The sequence below is a fragment of the Lemur catta genome, chromosome 20 (genome assembly GCF_020740605.2).
Source record: "Lemur catta isolate mLemCat1 chromosome 20, mLemCat1.pri, whole genome shotgun sequence".
NCBI classification, from domain to species: Eukaryota; Metazoa; Chordata; class Mammalia; order Primates; family Lemuridae; genus Lemur; species Lemur catta.
Window position 1 is genome coordinate 2,650,663 of NC_059147.1, and position 15,590 is coordinate 2,666,252.

At 58.5% G+C, this 15,590-nt stretch overlaps 1 long non-coding RNA gene across 1 annotated transcript; it reads right to left on the reverse strand.

Annotated features, from left to right (window-relative positions):
* Window positions 1-12,981: 12,981 nt before the first annotated feature.
* LOC123625130 lies at window positions 12,982-13,346 on the reverse strand. The gene is made up of 2 exons (XR_006730406.1): window positions 13,305-13,346; window positions 12,982-13,036 (listed from the first exon to the last, which is right to left on the reverse strand). It is a non-coding gene; the product is annotated as an uncharacterized LOC123625130 (long non-coding RNA).
* Between the last annotated feature and the right edge of the window lie 2,244 nt (window positions 13,347-15,590).

Here is a 15,590-nt window from a genome sequence, read left to right on the forward strand (position 1 = left end):
GCCCCACACGCCTTCGACACACAACGCCACCGCGGGCGAGCGGGCGGGCGGCGGCGGACCACCCACGGGAGGGGCCGCTACGGACAATCGTGGGGGAGCGATGCAACACCGGGGCACGGACAACCCCCGGGATACGAAAGCCAGACGGGAGCGGACGACATGGCTCAGGGCGTGGGCGAGCGGGAGGGAGCCGTCGGGCACGGCATAAGGCGACGACGGGGGAAGGGGCCGCCGGGCGCCAGGAGGCCCGAGTGGGGGGGGGGACAAGCCTCAGACGACAGACCCACCGGGGCCAGGGCACGCACGGGATCTCACCGCCAGTGGCCTCCGCGCACAAGGGCGGTCCCGCGGGCACCTGGAACGACCGGCCGCGCCTTCGTCGAGCCCCCAAACACGCACGCACGCACCTCACAGGCCCCAGAGCCCGGCCCCGCCATCGCGGTCGCGGTCAGCTCCGGCCAAACGCTCTTCTTCCCGCGCACACGCGCGACCGTCCGCCCCCCAACGCCGTACGGCCCGCCACGCGGAGGCCCGCCGACCGTTCAAACGGGGGGCACGGCGCCGGGGGAACGCCGTCCACGGCCTTGGCGGCCAGGGCGACATCCCCCCCTCGCGGCGAGGTCAGGTCCGGGCAGCGCAGTCGGGCGACCGCTCGTCGGGGGGCGGTCGGCAGCGGTGAGAGGAAGAGAGGGAGGAGCACCCTCGGTACAGGATGAGACGCCCCGCGAGGGTGAGGCACGAGGACCCGAGGGAGGCGAGACCTCCGCCGCGACCGGGCCACTGGGGAAACAACGCCACGGGATCCCACCGCCCCAAACTCGAGAGCGGTCCCGCAACGCGCCCGTGGCGCCGGCCGGCCCAAAAGCCTCCGGCAACCCCTCGACCCTCCCACGGGGCCACGGCCTCACCACCGGGGCCGTCCCAAGAGCGACCTCGGCCCTTCGGCCCTCGGCCCCCAACGCCGCCGCGCCTGATCCCATTCTCGTCCGTTCCCAATCCGGTCTCGCTCCGGGGAGCACCGCGCCCCCGTGGAACGACCCCCACACGTTGGCCGGGCGGTCCCCCCCAAGGCGCGGTCCACAGGCGCCAGCACGGGAGCACCCATCCATCCGCGGCCTGGCACGGGACCAGGTGGAGGACCGCACGCTCACAGGGGAGGGGGGGCGTGAGACGGGCTCTACCGCCCCCATCCCCCAGCGCACACCGGGGCGACCCGCGGCCGCGGCACGCAGCGCACACACGCGGGCGCCCTTCACGGCTGGAACGCCGGCCCGGCCCGGCGTGACCCTCCCCCGGAGTTCAGAGGGGGGGAGGCGCGGACCACGTTAGGCGAAGAGTGGCACTCGGCCCCCACCGCGGGGGCCGGCGGACCGCTCCACCCCCACGGCGGGGGAGGAGGGAACTCTGCCCACGCACAACTGGCAGCCGCAGGGGCGGCGGCTGACGACGCTCAGAGAGGCGGCGGGGCTGGAGCGGAATCCGACAAACCCCAGAAGAGGACACGCCTCCGCAGATCGCTAGAGAAGACGCTTTCTCGCCGAAGGTGGATCTCGCCCCCGACACCCGGTCGCCCCCGTCAGGGCCCCGGGGCGGAGGCGCTCGGGCACGCCCCCCGGTGGGGGGGGGGTGGGGGGGTCTGCGGTACAGGGTAAAACAAAAACGCACGGTTGGCAACTCCCGAGCGTTCACGGTCGGGGGCCCCTCTCGTCCAGAAACCACCTCGGCTTCGAGAGGAACACTCTCCCGTCGGTACGGGAGAGGGGTCACCGAGGCAGACCAGGCCCGGGGTAGAGGCCCCCCACCACGATCGCCCGCGCGACCCTGCGGCAACACCGCTCGCGCGCAGGGAGGGAAGGGCACGAGCCACGCGCACGCCTCCGGCAGTCCGCCACGCACACATCGTGGGGACGCCGAGACAAACACCCCCCCCGCCCGCCCACGCGGCGCAGGGGGGGATGCCTCTTCAGCTTACCCGCCTCGACCCCCCCTTCATCAGCCCAAGCAAACTGCTCGGGAGGAGCGTACCCAACGCGGCGGACGCTGCAGCGGCCACCAGAGGGGGACGCCGGGAACGAGGACGACAACCACCACTCGGTTTTCGGGCACCTTGGGGAACGGCCCGGTGCGCTCCAGGGGCACCGCAAAAGGGCCACGCAAGACCCAGCAGCCGCGCGCCAAACGGGGCGCGCGCGACCGGGCGGGCGGGACGCCCCTCCCCATCCGTCGCGGGGAGGGGTGACCCCGGCCAGGCAACGGCCCACAAAGGGCGAGCGAGGGCTGCCCGCTGCGTCAACAACAGGACCCACGACCCCCCCCGCCCAACGCCAGGAGGCCGAGGGCGGGGCGAGCGAGGGCGGGCCGGATAGTCTCGCACCCGGCGCCTCCCACCCACCGCCCACAGGCGGGCGGTGGAGAGGCTAGGTGCCCGCGGGCAGAACGAGAAGAGCGGCCCCCATTCACCACGAATGGGCCCGTCCCTCGCCTGGCACGCGGCTTAAGGCCCGGGAGAGCGCGACGTCACCACATCGATCAGGCCCCGTAGGACGGGGGAAGGGTCGGGGAGGCCAGTCAGGCCAGCGAGGACAGCGATCAGAGGAGCCCGCTTCAGCCTCGCCGGCCCCCGTCTCCGGAGGAGGACGGCAGACAACCCAGACACGAAGACCGCCTGACACGCAACGGCACAGAAGCCAGCTGGGTAAGGGGGAGGATTGCCGCAAACGCCCCCCGGGGCGCCGTCCCTCGAGGGGCCAGAGACCAACCCAAGAGGGCGAGCAGCCCCGCCGGGACACTCCGACGCCCTAAGAGCCGGCGCGCGGGCCCAGGCGGTCGAGCTCAAAGGGAACACGGCAGGGCGCCGGGTCACCAGGAACCCGGAACCCTGTCGCCGTGCGGAGGCCCAACCCCTCCGGCGACAGTCACCGGAGGACAGCGTGTCAGCACTAACCTGGCGGCGGAAGATGACGATATGAGGTGATCAAAAACACGGTGCAGGGTGGCGGGGACCGAGCCACTTGACCACGCCTGCCCCTACGACACTCGACACGGCCACCTGTCCCCAGCAGGTGCCCAGGGCCAGCAGACGAGGGGCACTCAGGGACATCTGGTCGACCCCCAGGACCCGCGGACCACTCCCCCCCCCCCCCCCCCCCGTGGCGTAGAGGGTCGGGGAGGCCCTCGCCGGGCACGCGCGCCACCCCGGCCCCCGCACGGGGACTCGTGGAGGAGAGAACATCGGGACGGGACCGCCGCGGCCCGACAGGGGTCGCCCTCGCCGGCCACCCGCGCCACCCGGGCGGGGCCCGGTCCCCGGTCCCCGGCCCCAGCACAGGGGGGACTCATGGAGGAGAAAACATCGGGACGGGACCGCTGCGGCCCGACAGGGGTCGCCCTCGCCGGCCACCCGCGCCGCCCAGGGCCCGGTCCGTGCCCCCAGAGTAGGACTCGGAAGAAGCCACGGACGACTGGGATCCCGCGAGGGACCCAGCCACCCGTGCCACTCACAGGGCTGTCCCTGCCTCTTGAGCGGGACCCAGGGAAAAGCGGCAGGAAAGGCGAGGCCGTGGGAGAGGGAGAGGGACAGGCATGCACGGGACGGCGGCCGTTCGCCGGACACCCTCCTCTCCCGTCCACGTGCGCCGTCTCCTTCCTGTCCCCGCGGGGCGGGGAGGGTCTTGCCAGAGCGGCCACAGCGTGCTGGTCGACCCGCCCGGGCAGCCCCGCCAGCCCCGCCAGCCCCGCCAGCCGCCTGGCCGGCTGAGCCCGGAAGCGCGGCGACAACGTCCTCCTACGACAGCCCTGCGGGCCCAAGCTTCGCCTCACAGACGTCCCAGCCGGCGTCCCGGCACGAGCCAGATGGCCCTGAGAAGGCTGCTTGCTTCCCGGAACCCAGCCTCCGTCACAGCGGGGACTGTCCCCTGCTTTGCCTGCCGCACCGAAGATTCAGAGGACAAGAGCCTTCTAGAAAAGCGGCCGCCAGGTGGAGCCCGACCACAACCGGCGCCAGCCACCAGAGGTCTGCTGCAAATCACGGGGCAACCCTCCGGAGCCCATCATTTCAGAGTCCAGAAGGTCCCCCGAGGGCATCAAACACAGTCCCCCCTACTCCCCACGGAAGCCATCGACAGAGGACGGGTCAGTCTAGGGCCACACCACCCTGAACGCGCCCGATCTCGCCTGATCGGGGAAGCTAGGCAGGCCCCAGCGTGGCTAGCACTGGGATCAAAGAAAGGATGGGTCGACCCGACCACCGAAATCGTCCACCAAACCCGTCTCTGCACAGACCACGACATAGCCGAGAGACAGACAGGCAGACCCAGAAAGAGGGAAAGAGAGAAAGGAAAAGAAGAGAGAGAGAAGAGACAGAGAAACGGAGAGAGAAAGTCAGAAAGAAGAAAACAGTGAATAAGAAAAGACAGGAAGCGGGGGGAGAAAGGAAAAGGAAAAGGAAGGAAGGGAAGGCGATAGGAAACACAGAAAGACAGAAGGAAAGAAGAAATAAGGAAAGAAAAGACAGGCAGAAAGAAAGAGAACGAGAGGACGGAAGGAAGGAAGGAGAAAGAAAGAGGGAAAGAAAGAAAAGAAGAGAAAAAGAAAGGAAATTAAAAGAGAAAAAGAAACAAGAATACGGAAAGAGGGAAAGAGAAAAAGATAGAGAGAAGGAAGGAGAGAGAGAGAGAGAGAGAGAGAGAGAGAGAAAGCAGAGAAAGACACAGAGAGAAAGAAGGAAGGAAGAACGGAAAGACAGAAAGAAGGAAGGAGAGAGAAAGGAGAGAATGAGAAAGAAGGAAGGTAGGAAAGCAGAAAGGGGGAAGAAAGATGGAAAAAAGAGAGACAGAAAGACAGGATAACAGGAGCAAGGAAGAAAGGAAAGAAAAATGGAAAGAAATGGAAGGAAGGAAGGAAGGAAGGAAGGAAGGAAAGACTCGGCCGGGCACGCTGGCTCACGCCTGTAATCCTAGCACTCTGGGAGGCCGAGGCGGGCGGATCGTTTGAGCTCAGGAGTTCGCGACCAGCCTGAGCAAGAGCGAGACTCCCGTCTCTACTAAAAAGAGAAAAAAAATTATACGGACAGCTAAACACACACACACACACACACACACACACACACGCACCACACACACACACACACACACACACACACACACACACACACACACACACACACACACACACCGGGTCATAACTCTGTAGTCCGCGTGAGTGAGGCCCGGACAGTGCTAGTAGCTTTCCAAGTGGTCAAAAAGAATGCACAATAACTGGACTGTGGCCCGTCTGGACGCTGTAAAGGCCCACTTGAAAACTTACGCTCGCTCGCTAGGTGACCGACGTCCGCTTGACCTGTGTCTGTAACTGGAAATATGTACCTTGCAGAGATAAAAACAAAGCAACTAACTTGTAACTAAGTGTTTAAACTTTCCAGCTGCCCGTTGTGCTTGCTTAACGCCTGAAAGAACGTTCCTTAATTGGTGCTATCTGTTTCTGTAAACCTGCTCACTTAAAGACTGTCACCGAAACGGGGCCCGAGGCTGGTCCCAGACCCCACAGCTGTGGAGTAGGTGGTATAATGTTGTTTCAACCGCCGCCGTGCCTAAAGGCACGTAGCCTAAAGTCACGTAGCTGTAGCTTAGGATAGTATGAAACCTTCCTGGTTTTTTTCGGCTCAGGGCCATTCTCTGTACCCGCACCCTAACAGGGCAGGGGGGTGGTCGCCGGTCAGCTAATAAAGACTCATGACTTGGCTCAATTCGGTCTCTAGGTGGTCCTGTCTCGCACTCCGTACCATAACAGACGCCCTATCGGTTCAACCCAGCTCTGAAGGAAAGAAATGCCGAGCGTTCCACTAGCTGGAGGAAGGCAGAACGCACCTCTGCCTTCCTCTGAGGGCACGTCTGAGTGAAGGGGTCTTTCCCCCTGCCCGCCACCCCAACCCCCTCATCCCGGACCATACCACACCCGGCCTCGGCCTCCTCGGCCCGCCCCACCGGGCCCCATCACGGCCTCTGGAGCCCGGGCTCTCTCTCCCGGCACTGCTCCCCGCCCCCACCCCGGGACCTGAGATCCAGGGCCTCTGACTCCCAGGCCTCCCAGCTGTCTTGACTTACAGACTCAGTGTCTGCTCTGCCGGAGGGACCTCTTGCTGCGGGGCTTCTCGGGCTGACCCTCCGGGACCCAGGTGGCTCTCGGTGGCTGCATCTGAGGCCGAGCCATCCTGGCCTCGGCCACCCGTCTAACGGGCGCCCCCCCCATCCGCGTGGCCACCCGCGTCAGGTTTCGGTGCTGTAGTGCCACCCTGCCTCCCTTCCGGGGGGAATCCCACGCTGCCGTGGGCCCATTATGACCAAGAAGCTGCACCTGTGGGTCTGCCCCGTTTCCCCCCCCTCCACACACACACACACGTCACCCCCCAGTCCCCCCACAGTGGTTAGGAAGAAGGCAAAACTTCCTGGTACAAGGGTTGAACTGAAGGGGCGAGTGAGTGGCCACCTGGCAGGGGCATCCCATCAGATGGCTGAAGAAGTCAGACGCCGCCGAGTGCAGAAATGTCACGGAACTTGGGGTGCCACTGCCCTGCTGAGATAGGGCCGGGGCAGGCTTTAAAAGGCTAAAATTCTCCCTGCCTTTGGTACGTTGATACAGAACCCACGGTCCTTTCTAATTTTTGATTCCCGGAGAGGCAGGAAGTATTCCGAACGGCCACGCCATGGCTTTTCTAAATTGCCCACAAGGCCTTCTCCGACCCAGCGGGACAGGGCTTTGCTTTGGTGTTACATCGTGGTAAAAGAGACATCTCACAGCAGTGACCGTGTCCATCGACTTCGTCGGCGCGCTCAGGCTCGCAGTCCCACTTTTCAGACAAGCCTGGATGGCTACTCCGAGTCACTCTTTGCCAAAGGCCAGCCACTCCCCCCCCCCCCCCCCGCCTCGCATCTCCCATTTGGCCACCGCAACCCTTCATCCCCGTGAAGTGTGCTCCTGTCTGTACACCTACTCCGTCGGCGGGTGGGGGGGAGGGGGCCGGAGCAGGCCCACCACCTTGAGTGTGTGGAACAGGGCTGAGGATTTCCTAAGGGAAGAAAGAGGGTGGGGAGAGCGAGAGAGCTGCTCCTCCTCCTCCTCCTCCTCCTCCTCCTCGTGAAACTCGCAGATGATTGAGGATAAACAGGCCTGCACGGGAGGGAGGGAGGGAGGGAGGGTGCCGAGTCTGCACCACAGAAAATGGCCTTGTGGGGGGGGGGGGGCGGGGCGGGGAAGAGGGCAGAAAGCTTTTCCGTCTTTTTAAAACTTCCCCCAGGCTTTTGGGAACTTACAGCCTGGCCTGCATCCCTGAGGCACGTTAACTCTTTGGTTATAACTCCAGGTGGCCCCCCAGGGTGGGCGGCCCACGGAGTCCACAGGCTTTCTTCTCAGCAGAGACGGGGGGGGGGGGGGGGGGGCCACGGGACGATTAGAACGGTTAACTGCAGTAATTGCCTGAAGCTGAGAACCAACCCTCCCTCCTTTAAAACCTCTGTATTTCTGCCTAGGCCTATGTTCAGGAAATTTGGGGGTTTGAGACTGAGAAGCTCTACCCTATTTATTTCCTCCTCTGCCAGCAAAGTAGACTCTCTCTTTCCTTACTCCTCATACCGCTTGTCCTCGTTATTCGGCCTCGTGGACAAGCGGCTGAGCTTTTCGGTAGCCAGTCCACACCCCAGGGTGGAGGGGTCCAGTCCACCCCGGTCCAGACCTGGGCCCTTCCTGCCTCCTTCCCAAGAGGATCTGCTTGGCAGCCCAGCCCCCTCGGACTGGGCCACAAGGAGGACACAAAGTGAGGACCCAGCCCCCCACGGTAGTGGCGGTGGCAGTTCTCCAAGGGTTCGGGGCTTTGGCTGACGCAGGAGACGGAGGGGGACTGATTTCTTTAGCGCCCACCCCGCCCCCAAGTGACCGACCTACGCTCCCTCCCCTCCCCCGTGCGCCGGGCCGCGGCCCCGAGGCAGGCCGGGAAGCGGCAGCTCGCGGGGCGGGGTCGCGGCTGAAAGCGGTTCCGCCCGCGAGAAGTCCGAGGCGGCTACGTGCGAACGCGCACGCGCACGCGCACGCGCAGTCAGCGCGTTGAGTCGGGGCGGGGGCGGGGGCGGGGGCGGGGGCGGGGGCGTGGCAAACGGCGGAAGGGCCCCGCCGGGGGCACGGCCACCTGTGCGGCCGGCCGGGCTAGGGGGTTTCCTCTTGGGCCGGGAGCTCGTTCCCCGCCCCCAGGCCGCAGGCAATCTCGAGGGGGCAGAAGCACGACTGGCTGGGCACCTCCTCGGGCGAAGCGGTCGCGGTGGCTGGGTGACGTGGGGCCGAGACGAGTCTCGTTCTGGGAGCGGCACCTCCCCCACGCGCCTCTCCTCTTGGGCCTTTCCGCCCGGGCTCCGGCCCCAGGGGAGGGGAGGAGTGGGGGCAGGGAGACGACCTCAGGGAGGGGCCGGACCAACCGAAGGAAAGCTGTTCGTGAACTCGTGTATCTTTCCCAGGGAAACACCATTTCTGGAGTGTATGAACTAAAATAAAATCTTAAGCCGCCCTCCGCCCGCCACCGCCTGCGTCAGACCCGTCCCGTGGTTGGCCCAGGGAACCCTAGAAAAACCTTTAAACCTGAGCTGCTGCCCTCAAGGACAGGGGAGGTCAGACACCCCTCCCTGATGGAGTCAGTTTTTGTCACAATGAGATACTGAATGCCCGACGGGCCTAAGGCCGGGCAAGACCAAGCTTAACGCATGCATATCTAGCAGGCCAACCGTTTACTGAACTACAGAGCACTTGAGTTTGGGGTAAACTGTCCCAGTGGCTTGTCTGTGATTAGCAGACATCCTTGTCTTAACTGAAAACGTGATGCAAAGCCTTTAGGCAGAGGTTCATTTATGTCATCGATTGCAAATCAAAGAATCTTTAAACCCAGCTGCAAACCCGTAAACACCGCGCCCCCCCCCTCCCCAACTGCCAGATGTCCTGCCTTTGGAGGCCAGACCGATGTACCCCTTCCGTGTATCGATTTGTGATTTTTACATGTAATTCCTGTCTCCCTAAAATGTAGGAAGCCAAACCGTAACCCGCCCCGCCGCCACGGGTCCGCTCGCTCGAGGCTTCTTGGGTGTAGCTCTCTGGGCCACGATCACGGACGTTGGGCTCGGAATAAAACTCTCTAAATTATTTTGCAGTGCAGTGATTCGGGGTTCTTTTCCATCGACGAGTCCATCGTGTTCACATTATTTTAGCCGTGGGAGCTTTTTCTTTTATAGTATGTCTGATCCCGATCGCTAGCCAGGTATTCATTGGTAATTTTGGTTGGCGGTGGTGCTCAAGCTTGTCTTCGTACATCCCAAATTGGCGTAAGCCACCGTGAATCTGTTTTACACCTTCCAAGAGCTAGCGCTTATTGCCGTATCATAACCAGGGCTCTCACGGCAATTTTTCCTTCTTTTTTTTCTTTTTTTCTTTTGACAGGCTCTCACTCTGTTTCCCACACTAAAGTGCAGTAGCATCATCGTTGCTCACTGCAACTTCAGACTCCTGGCCTCAAGCGAGCCTTTCGCCTAGGCTTCCCAAAGTGCTAGGATGGAGTTTTATTTTTCTCTGTGACACCCTGGGAGGAAATATCTTTTAGGGTCACGGGGTCAGAAATTTAGATCTCTTCTTTGAACTCATGGTAGGGGCTAATTGGGATTTTCAGTGGGTACACATAGGCCACTTGTAATTTCACCAGTACTCCCCATTGCTTGTCATCTATTCAGGCGGTGAACTCTTATCTCTTTCCCTATCATCTACTGTGCAAACGGGTTGGCCACAAGGATAATTTGAATATCAGATTCAGAGCACAAATAATTAAGGTCCTGTAGCGTTAATAAGTAAAAGGGGCCACATACAAACCTGTGGAAGTCTGTGTCCATTCTTTTTTTTTTTTTTTTTTTTTTTTTTTCCCCCGAGACAGAGTCTCACTCTGTTGCCCGGGCTACAGTGAGTGCCGTGGTGGTGTCAGCCTACCTCACAGCAACCTCAGACTCCTGGGCTCAGTCGATCCTCCTGCCTCAGCCTCCCGAGGAGCTGGGACTACAGGCATGCGCCACCATGCCCGGCTATTTTTTCCTATCTATTTTTAGTTGTCTGACTAATTTCCTCCTATATTTTTAGTAGAGATGGGGGGGGGGGGGTGTCTCACTCTTGCTCGGGCTGGTCTCGAACTCCTGACCTTGAGCGATTCTCCCACCTCGGCCTCCCAGAGTGCTAGGTTTACAGGCCTGCCTGAGGCAACGCGCCCGGCCTGTGTCCATTCTTTAATGTTGTGTGTCGCTCAGTTATGAAAAGGCAAGGGAACATAAAATCCGAGTTTTAGGGATAACTTACAGGCTCGGTATTCTTCCCCCCCACCCCCCACCCCACCCCCGGCATCCTCTAAGCCTATGTGAATATCAAGGAGGGTAAAAAAAACCCAGTGTTCTCAGTTCAGGGCCCGACATCTGTGTCCAGAGTAAAAATTGAGCGTCCTATTACACCTTTATTTCCCTTTGGTCTGCTAAGGCCCAACTCGGCAAAGAGGTCACCGTTTATTCTCTTTGCTAAAATCACACGTGCCCTAGTCTGTCTGCTTTGTCTCCTTTAGGGATAATCATCCAAACTTACCCGGGCCCCTCACAGCCTCATGACAATAGGCCTCCTTGGTTTACTGAAATAGAAAATACCGGCTCATCAGCAATGTTTGATCGGTTGCTTCAGAAACAAACGTTGCTCTGCTTTCTTTACTATGTTTTTTTTTTTTTTTTTTTTTTTTTTTCCTTCTTTCTTCCATCAGACCCAATCCGATATAGGTGGGAGAGAAGGTAACCGGAGCCTCTTGAAAAACCGAAGTGAACCAAAGCGAGCTCACAGATTCAGATAGAAATCAGGAGGAAGAAAAATTGGGAGATAACATAGATTTTTCTGTCCAGCGGGTGTTCTCTCACTTAAATTTTACCAGAAGCGTTAGGTAGGGTGAGGATAATTGTGACAAACAGTGTTCTCCTTGGACAGATAAGGAGGAGGCAGGCTCAGAGTGACGAGTAACCGGGGCCCAAATATATCGCTAATGAGCATCATAGTGTGTTCCCGGGTTACACTGTTTTGTGAGGCTCAAAAGGTTTGGGGTGCGCGTGCGCGGGCATCCGTGTGCGTCCGCCATCCTAGGTGTTCCAGTAAAACCGATGTAAGGTAGGATTTCCCATACCTTCGATGATTTCATGTCCTGCAGGAACATAATGTTCCGGGATCAGGTTTTTATTCTGCCTTCTGTGCCTCATGCTCAACATGCCTGTGGCTTTACAGCCGAGACTTGCTCAGGAGGAGCCTATTCTCATCTTCTGGGAGGTTCTACTAATCTTTAAAAGACAAGGACGTAGGAAGATGATCCTATAACAACGACTGTGACCACGATGACAGGCTTACCGCTTGCCACGCGAGCTTCTGTGTGCTTTGCCTGCATTCGCTTTTTCACTCTGCACCATATCCCTGTGGGGTAGGCACCATTATTTCCCCATTTGCAGATGAAGAGGCTGAGGCACAAGGGGATCTATGACTCCCCGAGTTACCGGAAACGGAGTGTCATCCAGGTAGCCGGTCCAGGCCCCCTGGGTCTGCAGCCACTCTGCCGTGCTGATTCTGAGCCTGACCATTTCGTCACCGGTGGCTCCCTGAGAACCTTGACTCGGCCCCCTTCCTCGGTTGAGTTGGGAAACGTATCCATGTGTGTGTTATTTCTCTCCCTCCCTCTCCCTCCTCCCCCGCCTCCGTTTTAGTTTTTATTTATTTATTTATTTATTTATTTATTTATTTGTTTGTTTGTTTGTTTGTTTGTTTGTTTGTTTGTTTTGAAAAGTGCATAGAACGATGAAAGCTTTAAAAGTAGGAAAAACCTTACAGAATAAATAAGGACACAAAGAAAGAAGACATCCAGGCCGGGCGCGGTGGCTCACGCCTGTCATCCTAGCACTCTGGGAGGCCGAGGCGGGCGGATCGTTTGAGCTCAGGAGTTCGAGACCAGCCTGAGCAAGAGCGAGACCCCGTCTCTACTAAAAATAGAAAGAAATTATCTGGCCAACTGAAAATATATATACATAAAAATTAGCCGGGCATGGTGGCGCATGTCTGTAGTCCCAGCTACTCGGGAGGCTGAGGCAGTAGGATCGCTTAAGCCCAGGAGTGTGAGGTTGCTGTGAGCTAGCTAGGCTGACGCCACGGCACTCACTCTAGCCCGGGCAATAAAGTGAGACTCTGTCTCAAAAAAAAAAAAAAAGAAAGAAAGAAAGAAGACATCTGTGTACGACAGTGCAATGTGTTTGTGTTTTAAGTCGTGGTGTTACAAAAGAGTCCAAAAGGTTAAAAAAGAAAAAAAAAAAAAAAAAAAAGGAAAGGAAAGAAAAGGAAAAGGAAAAGGAAAAAAAAAAAAAAAACAACGTGGGAAAGTTTATGAAGTGAAAACACTTACAGTAAGCTAAGGTTAATGTATGACTGAAGAAAGAAATTTCTGAAGGTAAATGTCGTGTGTGGCCTAAGCGTCCGGGGTTTATAAAAAGCTACGGTAACGTCCTAGGCCTTCACATTCACTCACCACTCACCGCTAACTCACAGACTCACCCAGAGCGACCTCCCGCCCGCCCTGCGAGCTCCATTCACCGCGAGTGCCCTGGCCGGGTAGGTGTCCCACTGCACAAAAACCTATCAGACCGCGTTTCTTCCACTATTATAAGTAGTCGTACATTCTTTTAGGACCGTAGCCGTAGGGTACACCTCCAGGCATAGTTACAGGGTGGGAGAGGAGGGAAGAGGCCATTCTTCACGTATCGTTGGGTAGCACGGGGGCAGGGGAGGCAGTTTCCTCCTGCTCCTCCTCGTCCCCCTTCTCCCTTGTTTTGCTTCTTCCTTGTTTTCTCTTTGTTCCTCTCCCAGTTCCCCCTTCCATCGTCTTGACGGATTTGGATGAGACGTAGACATTTTCCATGTCAGGCTTTACTCATACCGAGGGAGTAGGAGAAAAGTAAGCCGCCTACCATGACACAAGGGAACGGAAGTTTGTGAGCCGTTGACTGCTGTGGCATTCTGACACTTGGTGTTTTTCAGGACATTCTATATTTCTGCTATCCCACTAGAATGTATCCCCTTGATCACTACCGTGTACCCCCATCCCAGCTTTTTCGTGAGCCACCCTCAACGGCCGTGACAATGTGGTGCGGGGACTCCCCTCCGTCTGGTGCCTCACACTCGCACATTTGGGGTTTCGTATCAGGATAGCAAAGTGATCGCCTTTCAATAACCTGGCTGGCCACGGTGGCTCATGCCTGTGACCCCAGCAACTTGGGAGGCAGAGACGGGAGCATGACTTGAGCCCAGCAGCCGGAGACCAGCCTGGGTAACACGATGAGACCTCGTCTCTACCAAGAAAATATAAAAAAAGAAAAATTATGCCGGGTGTGGCAGCACAGCATTTGCCTAGAGTCCCAGCTACTCAGAAGGCCGAGGCAGAGAGGATCACTTGAGCCCTGGATTTGGAGCTTGCCGTGAGCTACAATCAGGCCAAGGCGGCCTGGCTGGGAGAGGACAGAGTGAAAGGAATCCTGTCTCAAAAAAAAAAAAAAAAAAAGGAAAAGAAAAAAAAGAAAAAAGAAAAGAGGAAAGAAAGTAAAAACAAAACAAGACCGATAAGACAGCTTAGAAGTCTCGGTGTTACCGAAAGCTGGGCCACTTGCCCACGAGGCCAAATAAGGAGGACAAGCCGTGTGACGAGGAAGGAAAGAGAGAGTCTATTTTGCCGGTAAAGGAGGAAATAAGGTAGACCTTCCCATCTCAAGCCCCCAGATTTCCCGAACATAGGGCTAGGCAGAAATAGAGAGCTTTTAAAGGGCGCGCGGGGGGGTGGGTGGGTGGGAGCCTGTGGTCCTCAGCTTTAGCAACGATTGCGGTTAATGATTTCAATCGTCCAGGCTCTGCCAAAAACAAAGCCTGTGAACTCTGTGAACTCTGCCGGCCGCCCACCTGGGGGGCAGGGGACCACTTGGGAGTTTTAAGAAAAGATTTAACCTGCCTTGGGGACGTAGGCCAGACGACGAGTTCCCAAAAGTTGGTGGGGGGGGGGGGAGGAGAGGGTAAAAGGACAGAACATCTTTCCGTCCTTTTTTGGTTTCTTCTTTTTTCCCCCCTAGGTACCAAAAGATAGGAGCCCGATGCCGAAAAGAAATAGGTAAGGGCGCCCACGTGCACACGCAGAGATATACCATCGAATACGTCGTGTTGACAGTGTTTCTGAGTCGGGGAAACCGGAAGATGATGGGGAAGTATCACGAGCAACTTCGTATTTCTCCCAGGACGGGAAAATGGACCCGAAGAGAAAAATGCATCGCTCTCGGCGTAGGATAAAAAGCTACATCTTGTTATATAATATGAGGCATTCTGTGCTTTAAATTTTTATCCGAGATGATATTCAGTAAGCCTAAAAAACAAGATAAAACGGAAACAAACAAAAGGGCAAACAACAACAACAACAACAACAACAACAACAAAAGAACTACGGGCAGAGGCCTATGGTCCCGGGAGGAGGGAGGGAGCGGGAGGAGGGGCGCCTCCCGCAGACAACAGGGCGGGTGGGCGGAGACCCGCCAGAGGCTAGGGCTGCCTCGGGCGGGGCCCAGAGCTGCGGGCCCAGGAAGAAGAGAGTGGGACCGGACCGTGCTCTACTCCCCGCGGCTGATCCGAACCACGCCCCGCCCTCCACCCACCACACACACACACACACACACACACACACACACACACACACACACCACACAAAACCCCCACCCCACCCCCACCCCCGCCCGGGGAGTCAGCTCTTAAACTCCCAACGTCACCTGACTTTCCCCGATCCCGATCCCGATGGCTGATCAAAGTGGCCGCTAGGTGACACCCGACAACCGGTGCCAGTGTCAGCCTGAAAAGAAGGGACCCTATGACGGGGGTGGGGAGGGGTGGGGGTGGGGCGCACAGTGGGCGGCCCGGCCAGCTCCCCTTCCTCCTTGGAGCGGATCGGATCATCTGGAACTTGGAACTTTATCCCGAGAGGAGAGAGTGACACTGGGTGTGTGCTAGAAGCCGGAGGGTTGGGACAGGGACCTACCCGAGAGAGAAGTAGAGTACAGGGAGTTTCAGAGTTGACCCACTCACGATCTCAAGGCCCGGTCAGTACAAGCGTGGCAATATCTGTCACTGTGGAATGAACACTTGGTACCAAAGACCTTTGTCTCTGCTGGCCCCCTGTGCCCAGGGGGGCACGTGGCCAGAATCTGACATCCTAAATGTCTTCTTAGAAAGAATTTGGGGGTGGGGGCGGGGGCGGGGGCGAGGGCGAGAGACAGAAAAAGAAAAGAAAGGGGCAAGAAACGGCTGCCACAAAACTATCAGAACAGATAAGCGATCGATGGGGCCTATCCGGTGACGTTCTTTCCCTACCCAGAGACCGACTTAACATAGCTGGTGTCACTGCAGTCGGGCCACGTTCCGGTGGACACGGAGAGTCGAGGGAGAGCCGGGGATAGACTCTCACGCTCCGCACCGTCTCTCGTGGCAGC